This window comes from Sycon ciliatum, chromosome 10, assembly GCF_964019385.1.
Source record: "Sycon ciliatum chromosome 10, ocSycCili1.1, whole genome shotgun sequence".
Taxonomy (NCBI): domain Eukaryota; kingdom Metazoa; phylum Porifera; class Calcarea; order Leucosolenida; family Sycettidae; genus Sycon; species Sycon ciliatum.
Window position 1 is genome coordinate 13,948,138 of NC_088652.1, and position 12,515 is coordinate 13,960,652.

Consider the following 12,515-nt stretch of genomic DNA (forward strand, 5'->3'; position numbering starts at 1 on the left):
GTCCAGTATTAGCGAATGTGTTCGTTGGTTACTGCGAGTCACTGATTGCAGAACAGTTGTGGCCAGCATTGTACGTTCGTTTTGTTGATGATTCCTTCACCTGGTTCGATTCTCTTGAAGATAGCCAAATCTTTCTTGGTATTCTAAATGACCTACATCCTTCCATACGCTTTACTTGTGAGCACGAACAAGCGAACAAACTTCCCTTTCTAGACGTCCTTGTGGAAAAGTCTAGTCAGGGTACAGTAACATCTGTGTACAGAAAGCCTACATTCACCGGCCAGTACATAATGTTTGACTCGTATTGTTCGTACCAATACAAGGTGAATTTAGTGCGTAACTTGGTGGATCGAGCAAACCGTATTTGCTCCTCTTCCAAACTGGCTGAGGAACTGGACTTCCTAAAGTCAGTTTTTCTAAAGAACGGGTATCCCGACGATCTCTTGAAGGAGCTCATGAGCGAAAGGCTGCATAGAAAGGAAATACGTTTTGGCCCGGACAAATGTCCCACGTATCTTTCTCTCCCTTGGAAAGGTAACCTCTCATTATCCATGAGTCGCGTGGTCCGCAAAATTGTACAACAAACGTACTACGCGGTACATTTTGTACCCGTTTTCACAACTGTACGTGCGTTCACGGTGAGGAAGGATGTCCTACCAACCCAACTCGCATCTAAATTGGTATACCAATTTGAGTGCCGACAATGCGGTAGTCGGTACGTTGGTAGGACTCTTCAACATCTGAACGCACGTATCAAGCAGCACGTCCCACTGCACATGCTGACTGGCTCGGCACGGGCACTGCGACCCAAACGCGGCAGGCCACCTAAGAACCCTCGATCAGAGCCATCGTTAGCACAATTGCCGTCGACGGCAATAGTGCCTCCATTACCCGTATCGAGAGCCGTGGAGATGGATAATGTGCACATTGTCACTAACGTTATAACACAATGCACCATAACAACACAAGAAAGTACACCACAACAACATCCAGCTCATGACCAAAGTGGACGCTGCGACGAGGTGATCATGGTGATGCCCCCATCGCCATCGTTGCCGTTGCCTCCCCCAGAACCGCCACCTGCATCTGCCATCGGCAGTGCTGGGGCTGAGTCTGTGGTGTCGCTGGCACGGGCAAATATGGATGAGGTAAGCACTGAACATGAACAAGAAGAAAGAAGGCTGAAGGAAACGGAATTCAACAGAGAAAACGACACGATCAACATTCAAAGACCTAGACGATCAACGGCTAATTATTCAATGAATTATTACAGTACTGGATGTCAAGCACCGGCGAAGACACTGGGAACAGAAGATTTAGCAACAACAGGAACAACAACAATGACAACAACAACAATGGTAACAAATTACCATCAAGATCAAAGGAGGAGTCAACGAACAGAGGTTCAGCAACGTGAAGCGAGCCTGGGACCGATCGGTGGTGATGAGGAGAATGACACGGAGGACGACACTGAGGACGAGTTGGAAGATGAGACGGGGGACGAGGTTGCGGTTGGTGGAGACGAGGAATCGGATGGTGATTGTGATCGTAAGAAGTCTGCCGTTTTTCTTCATCTGTTGTCTCACCCTAAGTGTCTGCAGGTGTATGATGATTTTAGTTTTTCTGTTCTTTGTCGTGCACGGTACGCTAGTCAGTTGAAAGTACTTGAGGCTGTTTGTATTCGTTTGCATAAGCCTGATCTTTGTAAGCAGAAGAAACATGTAGTTGCGTTAAGATTGTTTTCGTAGGTGCACAGCATGATTGTTTGTCTCACTACACAGTTCTAGCGTTGTAATTAGTTCCTCACCCCTGTTGCACTTAGCTCTCACTTTACTTCTATTGTCTCACCTTCCCTCATTCTATTTTTAGCACTTTGTTTTGTTCTCATAACACATTATTGAATGTATATAAATTATTGATTTGGCATGGTTATTCTTCAGTCACGGCTTTCCACTGATGATTGTGACAAGAAAATCGATTTTGGTAAACCTTCATGACTTTGTTGTAGTGTGGCGATGACAGCAGAATTTGTTCTCTTTATAGCTATTTTAGAACTTTACAAAATAATAATACCCAGACAATCTGTGAAGCTGGAATTGGTACGGCCATGCCCGCATCAGCCTTACCAGTGGTGCCGGCCCTGCTTTCCAATTACTGTACCCAAAGACAACATTGACCACTCACAGTGTGCACGGTCCCACATTGCTACTGAAGGTAGTAAAGATTGACAATGTCACACATTGCTACTGAAGGTAGTAAAGATTGACAATATCACACATTGCTACTGAAGGTAGTAAAGATTGACAATGTCACACATTGCTACTGAAGGTAGTAAAGATTGACAATTTCACACATTGCTACTGAAGGTAGTAAAGATTGACAATATCACACATTGCTACTGAAGGTAGTAAAGATTGACAATATCACACATTGCTACTGAAGGTAGTAAAGATTGACAATGTCACACATTGCTACTGAAGGTAGTAAAGATTGACAATTTCACACATTGCTACTGAAGGTAGTAAAGATTGACAATATCACACATTGCTACTGAAGGTAGTAAAGATTGACAATATCACACATTGCTACTGAAGGTAGTAAAGATTGACAATATCACACATTGCTACTGAAGGTAGTAAAGATTGACAATGTCACACATTGCTACTGAAGGTAGTAAAGATTGACAATTTCACACATTGCTACTGAAGGTAGTAAAGATTGACAATATCACACATTGCTACTGAAGGTAGTAAAGATTGACAATATCACACATTGCTACTGAAGGTAGTAAAGATTGACAATGTCACACATTGCTACTGAAGGTAGTAAAGATTGACAATTTCACACATTGCTACTGAAGGTAGTAAAGATTGACAATATCACACATTGCTACTGAAGGTAGTAAAGATTGACAATATCACACATTGCTACTGAAGGTAGTAAAGATTGACAATTTCACACATTGCTACTGAAGGTAGTAAAGATTGACAATATCACACATTGCTACTGAAGGTAGTAAAGATTGACAATATCACACATTGCTACTGAAGGTAGTAAAGATTGACAATGTCACACATTGCTACTGAAGGTAGTAAAGATTGACAATGTCACACATTGCTACTGAAGGTAGTAAAGATTGACTATTTCACACATTGCTACTGAAGGTAGTAAATATTGACAATTTCACACATTGCTACTGAAGGTAGTAAAGATTGACAATTTCACACATTGCTACTGAAGGTAGTAAAGATTGACAATGTCACACATTGCTACTGAAGGTAGTAAAGATTGACAATGTCACACATTGCTACTGAAGGTAGTAAAGATTGACTATTTCACACATTGCTACTGAAGGTAGTAAATATTGACAATTTCACACATTGCTACTGAAGGTAGTAAAGATTGACAATTTCACACATTGCCACTGAAGGTAGTAAAGATTGACAATATCACACATTGCTACTGAAGGTAGTAAAGATTGACAATGTCACACATTGCTACTGAAGGTAGTAAAGATTGACAATATCACACATTGCTACTGAAGGTAGTAAAGATTGACAATATCACACATTGCTACTGAAGGTAGTAAAGATTGACAATATCACACATTGCTACTGAAGGTAGTAAAGATTGACAATGTCACACATTGCTACTGAAGGTAGTAAAGATTGACAATTTCACACATTGCTACTGAAGGTAGTAAAGATTGACAATATCACACATTGCTACTGAAGGTAGTAAAGATTGACAATATCACACATTGCTACTGAAGGTAGTAAAGATTGACAATTTCACACATTGCTACTGAAGGTAGTAAAGATTGACAATATCACACATTGCTACTGAAGGTAGTAAAGATTGACAATATCACACATTGCTACTGAAGGTAGTAAAGATTGACAATGTCACACATTGCTACTGAAGGTAGTAAAGATTGACAATGTCACACATTGCTACTGAAGGTAGTAAAGATTGACTATTTCACACATTGCTACTGAAGGTAGTAAATATTGACAATTTCACACATTGCTACTGAAGGTAGTAAAGATTGACAATTTCACACATTGCTACTGAAGGTAGTAAAGATTGACAATGTCACACATTGCTACTGAAGGTAGTAAAGATTGACAATTTCACACATTGCTACTGAAGGTAGTAAAGATTGACAATGTCACACATTGCTACTGAAGGTAGTAAAGATTGACAATGTCACACATTGCTACTGAAGGTAGTAAAGATTGACTATTTCACACATTGCTACTGAAGGTAGTAAATATTGACAATTTCACACATTGCTACTGAAGGTAGTAAAGATTGACAATTTCACACATTGCTACTGAAGGTAGTAAAGATTGACAATGTCACACATTGCTACTGAAGGTAGTAAAGATTGACAATATCACACATTGCTACTGAAGGTAGTAAAGATTGACAATATCACACATTGCTACTGAAGGTAGTAAAGATTGACAATGTCACACATTGCTACTGAAGGTAGTAAAGATTGACAATATCACACATTGCTACTGAAGGTAGTAAAGATTGACAATGTCACACATTGCTACTGAAGGTAGTAAAGATTGACAATGTCACACATTGCTACTGAAGGTAGTAAATATTGACTATTTCACACATTGCTACTGAAGGTAGTAAATATTGACAATTTCACACATTGCTACTGAAGGTAGTAAAGATTGACAATTTCACACATTGCTACTGAAGGTAGTAAAGATTGACAATGTCACACATTGCTACTGAAGGTAGTAAAGATTGACAATGTCACACATTGCTACTGAAGGTAGTAAAGATTGACTATTTCACACATTGCTACTGAAGGTAGTAAATATTGACAATTTCACACATTGCTACTGAAGGTAGTAAAGATTGACAATTTCACACATTGCTACTGAAGGTAGTAAAGATTGACAATGTCACACATTGCTACTGAAGGTAGTAAAGATTGACAATGTCACACATTGCTACTGAAGGTAGTAAAGATTGACGGCATATTGATCTGAGAAATCACTGGTGCCAGCAAAAGCGGTCTTTAGTAGCAGGTGGTCTTTAGTTAGAGGTTTGCACCGCGCGACCATATATGGATCCCATTATATGATATGTATATCAAAATGCAGCTAATACAATTCCCCACGACTTGCGCAATGCCATTCTTATTTCAGGTCAAACAACACTTGGAGAGAAAGGCGGAGAAAGACGGAGAGATGGATAGAGAGAGAGAGAGAGAGAGAGAGAGAGAGAGAGAGAGAGAGAGAGAGAGAGAGAGAAGATGAATGTTTTTTGCGGACATCAAATTCAGCTCCTACTTCTGAAGCCAGGAGTCAAACGTTCCCTGTGGAAGTTTCGTTTTGCGCTGGGCTTCAAATTTGTTCATGCGATCAATCGTACCCCCTGTCCTTGTTGCGACTTCTCGATTGCTTGAACGCGATCCTTCAGAATCAGGACCTTGCGGTGCTGCTTTGTTTCTGGATTCCTTGATGCTACAGGCTGTATGATCTCAAGAAGAGACCCACGGTCGGACGAGCTGTCCAGGCCTCACCACCACTGCCGTTTCTGTGCTGCCTTCTCTATGCATACGCATGTACACTGTATATGTATCATTATGATTGTGCAAATTCACATTTCTGAAGGTTTGTAGTTTTCAATAAGAAAAAAAAGAAAAAAAGAACCGGCACAAGGAACTGTCAGAGAAAGTCTGTCCGTATGTGCAAAAGTGTTTCGCACACGCCATCGCACAACACGGAAATGATCCAGAAGCATTGAAAGTCGTTATCCTTGAAAGTCGTTATCCTTGAAAGTCGTTATCCTTGAAAGTCCTTATCCTTGAAAGTCCTTATTCTTGAAAGTCGTTATCCTTGAAAGTCCTTATTCTTGAAAGTCGTTATCCTTGAAAGTCCTTATTCTTGAAAGTCGTTATCCTTGAAAGTTGTTATCCTTGAAAGTCGTTATCCTTGAAAGTCGTTATCCTTGAAAGTCGTTATCCTTGAAAGTCGTTATCCTTGAAAGTCGTTATCCTTGAAAGTTGTTATCCTTGAAAGTCGTTATCCTTGAAAGTCGTTATCCTTGAAAGTCGTTATCCTTGCGTGCGTGCCACATACAGGTACATGTACAATCAACTTCGCTAATGACAACTGTGGATATAACGACAATTCGCTAATAACGACTGCGGATATAACGACAATTCGCTAATAACAACTGCGGATATAACGACAATCCGCTAATAACGACTGCGGATATAACGACAATTCGCTAATAACGACTGCGGATATAACGACAATTCGCTAATAACGACTGCGGATATAACGACAATTCGCTAATAACGACTGCGGATATAACGACAATTCGCGAATAATGACAGAATGTCCATGCCCAGAGCAAAGTCCCATCTAACTGTAATACGTATAATGAGACTTTGGGTATAACGACCCTTCGCGCACAAGAACACTTTTCTGATGCCCCGCTGAGTGTCGTTATACGCAAAGTTTGCCGTATGTATGACGATCATTCCGACTGCGGCACATGGCGCGGTTCCAATAGCAACCAGGACACGTATCGCCATCAAAGCCTACCCCGGAGTAAGGCCTGTGCTTGCCAACCACCAGAGCCGCATTGCAGAAGTCACTGTTCTGCCTCTATGCCTCTGTTATCTATATAGATTTTCTTGCCTACAGGTAGAGTCATCTGGTGCTGGCATTTGACAGAAATCGAGAAACTCGCATCTGACTTGATTGCAGGAAAATGATGGCAATGGGCATGTGCGAGTGAGAACGAGTTCTGCTATTGCAGAATGCATAGCAGATCATCTAGAGTCTGAAAGACCAAACACCAGCAACAGACCGCTACAGACCCTGCAAGTACTCCAGCAGCTGCAAGAGTTGCTGCCTCGTCCCCAGTTTCAACCACTCAGAGTCCAGCCATGCAGCAGTTATATGGCCAGACATTGGAGTTGTAAGACGGAAGGTATGAGAATGGATACTACATGTACATGTATCTGCCTGATCCACACTACCAGCAGTGACTGCAGGCTGTCTCATCCAGCAGTAACCAAGCAGCTCAACTTGCTCATTGACCGCATTATAGGCCATTATGTTGTACACTGATATACAATCATACTGCATTATATACATACATGTACCGTAAAGTACCGCCAGAGCGCCCCGTCTCGCGAGAGCGCCCCACCCTGATTTTACAGCCAGGGAAAGGAAAAATCGTATGGCAGAGTGCAACAAAGTTTGTACCTTGTGTGAACCTTAGTGTACTAAGGTCACACTAAGCAGGTTTTTGTGTGGAGCTCGTGTCCGCTTGAAGGTGGGGATTGTATGCAGAACGTGCAATATGTGTACAACGTTCGTGTCGTATGACCTACAGACAGGAGACCACCTCCACAATACGACCACGAAAGGACGAGATGGTGGGGCGCTCTGGCGGTACTTTACGGTACATGTATTCACAAATATACAAGTAAAGACGTAAATAACAGCACTACCTACCGTCAAGTTTTGTGATACATGAACAAGTGGTAGGGGGGGGGGGGGGATAGGAGTTTCCATGAAGATATTTTGAATTATCACTGTAAACTTACTATAATTTTAAAGACATTGATACGTTTTACTTCACTACCTGTGCGTTCACGCTCACACCATGCACCATGCATTTAAACACATTTTTTTTACCTGTCAGGGGTGGATGCAAATTTGCGAGCTCCTGACCTTTACTCCTTTTTTCGGTTTCCCGGGGCACTAGGCCCTTGGAACACCAGTAAAATAATAGTGATATAATGGCCGGGAAACTCGACCCTAATACGGACATCGCCGTGCTTACTGACGATGAGCTCAAGGAGCTCATCCAGCGACTGGGACTGGAGTTCCCCAGAAAGGCGAACAGGCCAATGCTGATTGCCCTACTGTGAGGATCCAAGGACTCGGCTCCCGTAAGCCATGCTAACCCTGATGTAGCTAGCCTTTGCGCCGCACTCTCCGAACTTACCGGGGTAGTAAGGGAACTGAAATCAGAGCTAAAGACGATGAAAGATGTGAATGTACAGCTGAGAGATTCCGACAGGGAAATTCAGGCGTTGAAGGACGACGTACAAAAGCTCCGACGTGAACTGCATGCTGAACAAGATCACCAATCCCGTTTGACCCACGTCCACGCTGACCCTGGGGATACAACAACTCATCTCAGAACTACTACAAGTAGTACTCTCCCCATGCACTTTAGTACGAGTACCGACGCTATCCCAGACCTGTCACATGCACCGGTACAAACACAAGGCCCAGCTGCACAGCACATTGTAGAAAATTCGTACGCAGACTCCGCAAGGCAGCCACCAAGGCCGCATGCACCTGGCCACGACAAATGTCCGCAAAAGCCAAACCACCGTAGGGAGGAGACATCGCGGTACAGAGCACCGAAAACACCCAAGAGTGCACCTGGACTCGTAGGACGACCCCGCGTGACGGTGTACTACATTGGAAATGTTGACCCGGACTGCGATGCGGATTCAATAGCTGAACACTGCAAGGTACAAGGTGCATCTGTAGTACAAAGCGTCGTGTACACCTCCGTGCACTTTAGAACAGCCTCTGCTCGTATTACAGTCTTGGTCACGGACGCCAAGAAGGTCGCGGAAGAATCGTTCTGGCCTGACGAAGTTGGCCGTACTGTTAGAGAGTGGCGATTTGGTACAGATGCCTGGGCCATCAAACACGTCAAAGCATAATGCCACACACCACCTACCGGTATTCACAACCCCTGAACCCGCATGCTCCTGTGTTCACCCCTTCGTCCCCAAATCCTCCAACCCCAGCACTCTACTCTACAATTCATCCTAATATTAGGCTCGGCACAGTTAACACTTGCAGCTGGCTCAAAAGGTCTGACGAAATTAAGAATCTGTTCTCCACCTCTCAACTGGACATACTGGGTGTTACTGAAACCTGGCTCACCGCTGATATTCCCAGCTGCCTACTTGCACCTTCAGCTGACCATGCTGTCATACGAAATGACCGACACAGCGACAACCTACGGCGTGGCGGCGGAGTGGCATTTCTTGTACATCCATCAATATCACATACACAACGCCCGGACCTTCAACCTCGTGACCAGACTATTGAAATAGCATGCATTGAACTCCATCATCGCCCTACTCCCACTTTTGTGTTTTGCTGTTACCGCCCACCTTGGCAATCACCAGCCCAGTTCTGCGACTCATTCCGTACATGTATCCAATCAATACCTTGTCCACAGGCTTCCATATTAGTTGTGGGTGATTTCAACGCTCGTCTATCCAGATGGCTGACACCCGATCCCGACACACCTGCTGGTTTATACATGTCTGACACCCTTGATAACCTTGGCCTATCCCAAGTTGTAGACCTGCAGGCAACCCGCTATTCTCCTGGTGGCAATACATCTTCTCTGCTTGACTTAGTTATAACCAATGTTCCGTTTAAACTCTCGCATCTCACCATTCTCCCACCCGTGTCTGACCACTGTCCTGCTGTTTTCGATTTCGCTGTCCCTAAGCTCCCAGCAACGCCAAACCCTCAATCCTCGTCTCCATGTCTATCCACTCGGCTTGACTTCGCCCATACTGACTGGCAAGAACTTAACGACCACTTGTGGAAGCTGCCCCTCCTAGATACGATCCGAAATGCGCAAACAGTAGACGATGCCTGGTCTTTCTGGCGCACCATGTTGGAAGACGCAGTGTTCTCGTTCGTGCCAGTTATCCGGAGGCGAGTGTTCCCAACGAACAAACCCTGGTTCGCAGCCACTCATCATCGGCAACGGCAATGTAGGGACCGTCTCTTTTCGAAGGCTAAGCGTCAAGGAACCACGGAAGTTTGAACTTTGTACAGACTTGCTCGCAACCGTCTCAACTCTGCGATTCGCAAAGCCAAGCGCCACTTCCACGAAAAGATGGCCAGAGACCTGCAAAACCACCGTGGGTCCTACTCATGGTGGCGAAAAGCGAAACTCCTTTGCAACATTAATCGCCCGACCTCTGCTATCCCCGACCTCCAGGAAGACAACCAGATCAAGCCAGTGACTAGCAGTGCAGACAAGGCCGCCCTCCTCGCTAGGAAGTTTGCCAGTTACAGCCAGGCTCCCTTATCACAGCCTGATCTGCGCTCTGCCATCTTGCTACCGACTTCCACCGAGAAGTTTTCCATTCAGCCCTTCTCTGCCCAATCCGTATTCGATAGTTTACATAGACTGTCCACATATCGCTCTACTGCTGGTAAGTTGTGTAACCGAATTTTCAAAGAAACTGCTGAAGCTACTTCCCAATCCCGCGCAGTCCTCTTCAACCGCTGTTTACTCGCCAAAACACAGCCTCGCGAATGCAAATCTGCCATTGTGGTACCCATCTTGAAAGGCAAAGGTTGCCCAGCCGAACCGAGCAACTACCGCCCAATTTCTCTGGTAAATGGAATCGCTAAGGTGTATGAGTCAATTGTCAGTCGCCAGTTCTATTCGTTTGTTGAGAAACATAAGCTTATTAGTGAGAACCAATTCGGATTCTGCAGAACCAAGTCAACAGTCGACCAACTTGTTCAGCTTACAACCACGGTTTCCTGCGCTCTTGACATGAAATCACCTTGCGATCAGCTTTTCCTGGATTTCTCCAAGGCATTCGACAGGGTCAGCCACAACTTGATCCTGGAGTCGGTTTCCGGGTGGTGCTCGTCAAACGCTTGCGATTGGATTAAAGACTTCATCAGTGACCGTAATATCTGTGTCTGAGTTGGGCAAAGTCAATCTGATCCGTTGCCCATCACAGCTGAGGTGCCTCAGGGGTCTCATCTCGGCCCCCTCCTCTTTAATCTATGCATAAACTCTTTTCCTGATGCCCCTGTCTCCAGTACTCTCTCTCTCTTTTTGCTGACGACTCCAATTTAATCCTTGTTTCCCCGCCTAAAACGTCAGCCCGCTCACCGTGCCAGCTTTCAAGCTGATATTGAACATTGCCTCAAATGGTCAAGAACCACTGCCATGAAGTTTAACACCAGCAAGTGTGTTCATGTGTCCTTTCGGAAACATGCTGTGACTCCCTGCCCACCCCCCTTCAAAATGGATGACACTGAGGTTACGACGGCTGACAGGCATTGTCACCTTGGTATTACCCTTTCCCCGAACCTTAGTTTCTCTGACCATATTACTAAAATCACTAGTAAGTATCGCAGTAGAGTATTTCTATTATGCCACATGACCCGTTGTCTCCCCGCACCAACCATCAATTTACTGTATAAATGTTACGTGAGACCCTTACTGGAGTATGCTGTCCCTGTTTGGCTGTTCGCTATGTCGTCTACGCAATCCTGCACATTGGATCGACTACAAGCTACTGCTGCCCGATCCTACCTAATGCGTAAGACCCGACAGCTTCCTACTAGGACAAGATCCAAGAATGTTCTGAATCATCTGTGTGAATGGGAATCGCTCCAATGGCGTCGTCAAATTCTCTCTCTAGTTTATTTTCATCATGTATTCTACCAATTTCCAGCACTACTGAGCCAGTTTAGTTTCACCATCTCCAGCAGCTGCCGCCACCCTTCCTCTATCGTTTTGCCTCGTTCTGGAACTCATTTCTTTTAGTCTCCTCTTTTCGGTTTATCAGTTGTCTGGAACAAGCTTCCTGAGAGCCTACTCAGGGAGCGATCTTCTGCTAAGTTTCGGTTTCTCCTGAAGGACCAGAATTTAACGTACAAATTCTCCACCACTGGAATTCCTGATTTTCGTATCTAGCTCTCGTCATGTATTCTGTTTCTCCCTGGTGGTTTTACCTGTAGTTTTCCCTGAGCAGTGTTTCTGCTAAGTACTATTTTCCCTTCTCCCTTTTCACTTCCCTTTCGTCTCATCCACCCTTCCAGGAAACTCCCCCGATAAGTATCCATTTACTTTTGGAGAATCCTTCACATAAAGTCTAAATGAAAATGAAGTGACAAAACTAGAAACAAATTAAAATTTATTTGCTGAAATAATTTCGCTACAACGAGCACACTCACCTATACCATTGTATACCGTGTGACTTGAGCTCAAGTTTCTGAAGAATGAACACCATCTCAGCTGCTAGAAATCAGACTCCACTCGGCGGTAATCCGTCGCATGTACGCAGCTCTACTTCACATCAGTGCAGGCGAATGTTCGTAACTACAATCACGTACTTGCCATGTCCGCCATGGTGTCCACAGCATACTAATTAATATCATCATCATCTGAGTTTGACTGGCTACCACCTACATTGTACTTCCTTCCTCAGTGACAAGACACGACTTAGTTATCACTGTCACATCACGTCACGTGACGCGCATACAGGTAACTGGTTACTACTACTACTTCCTCCGTTAACAAAAACTTCGTGATGGATTTTGATGGATATGAAAACGCTTAGAACAGGTCAAGAACAGTTTGTATCGACTGCAAATCACTGGACGAAGGTGATTCAGTCTATCTACAGCGTCTTTACAAGAGAAACTGTTGGCGGAATGAGC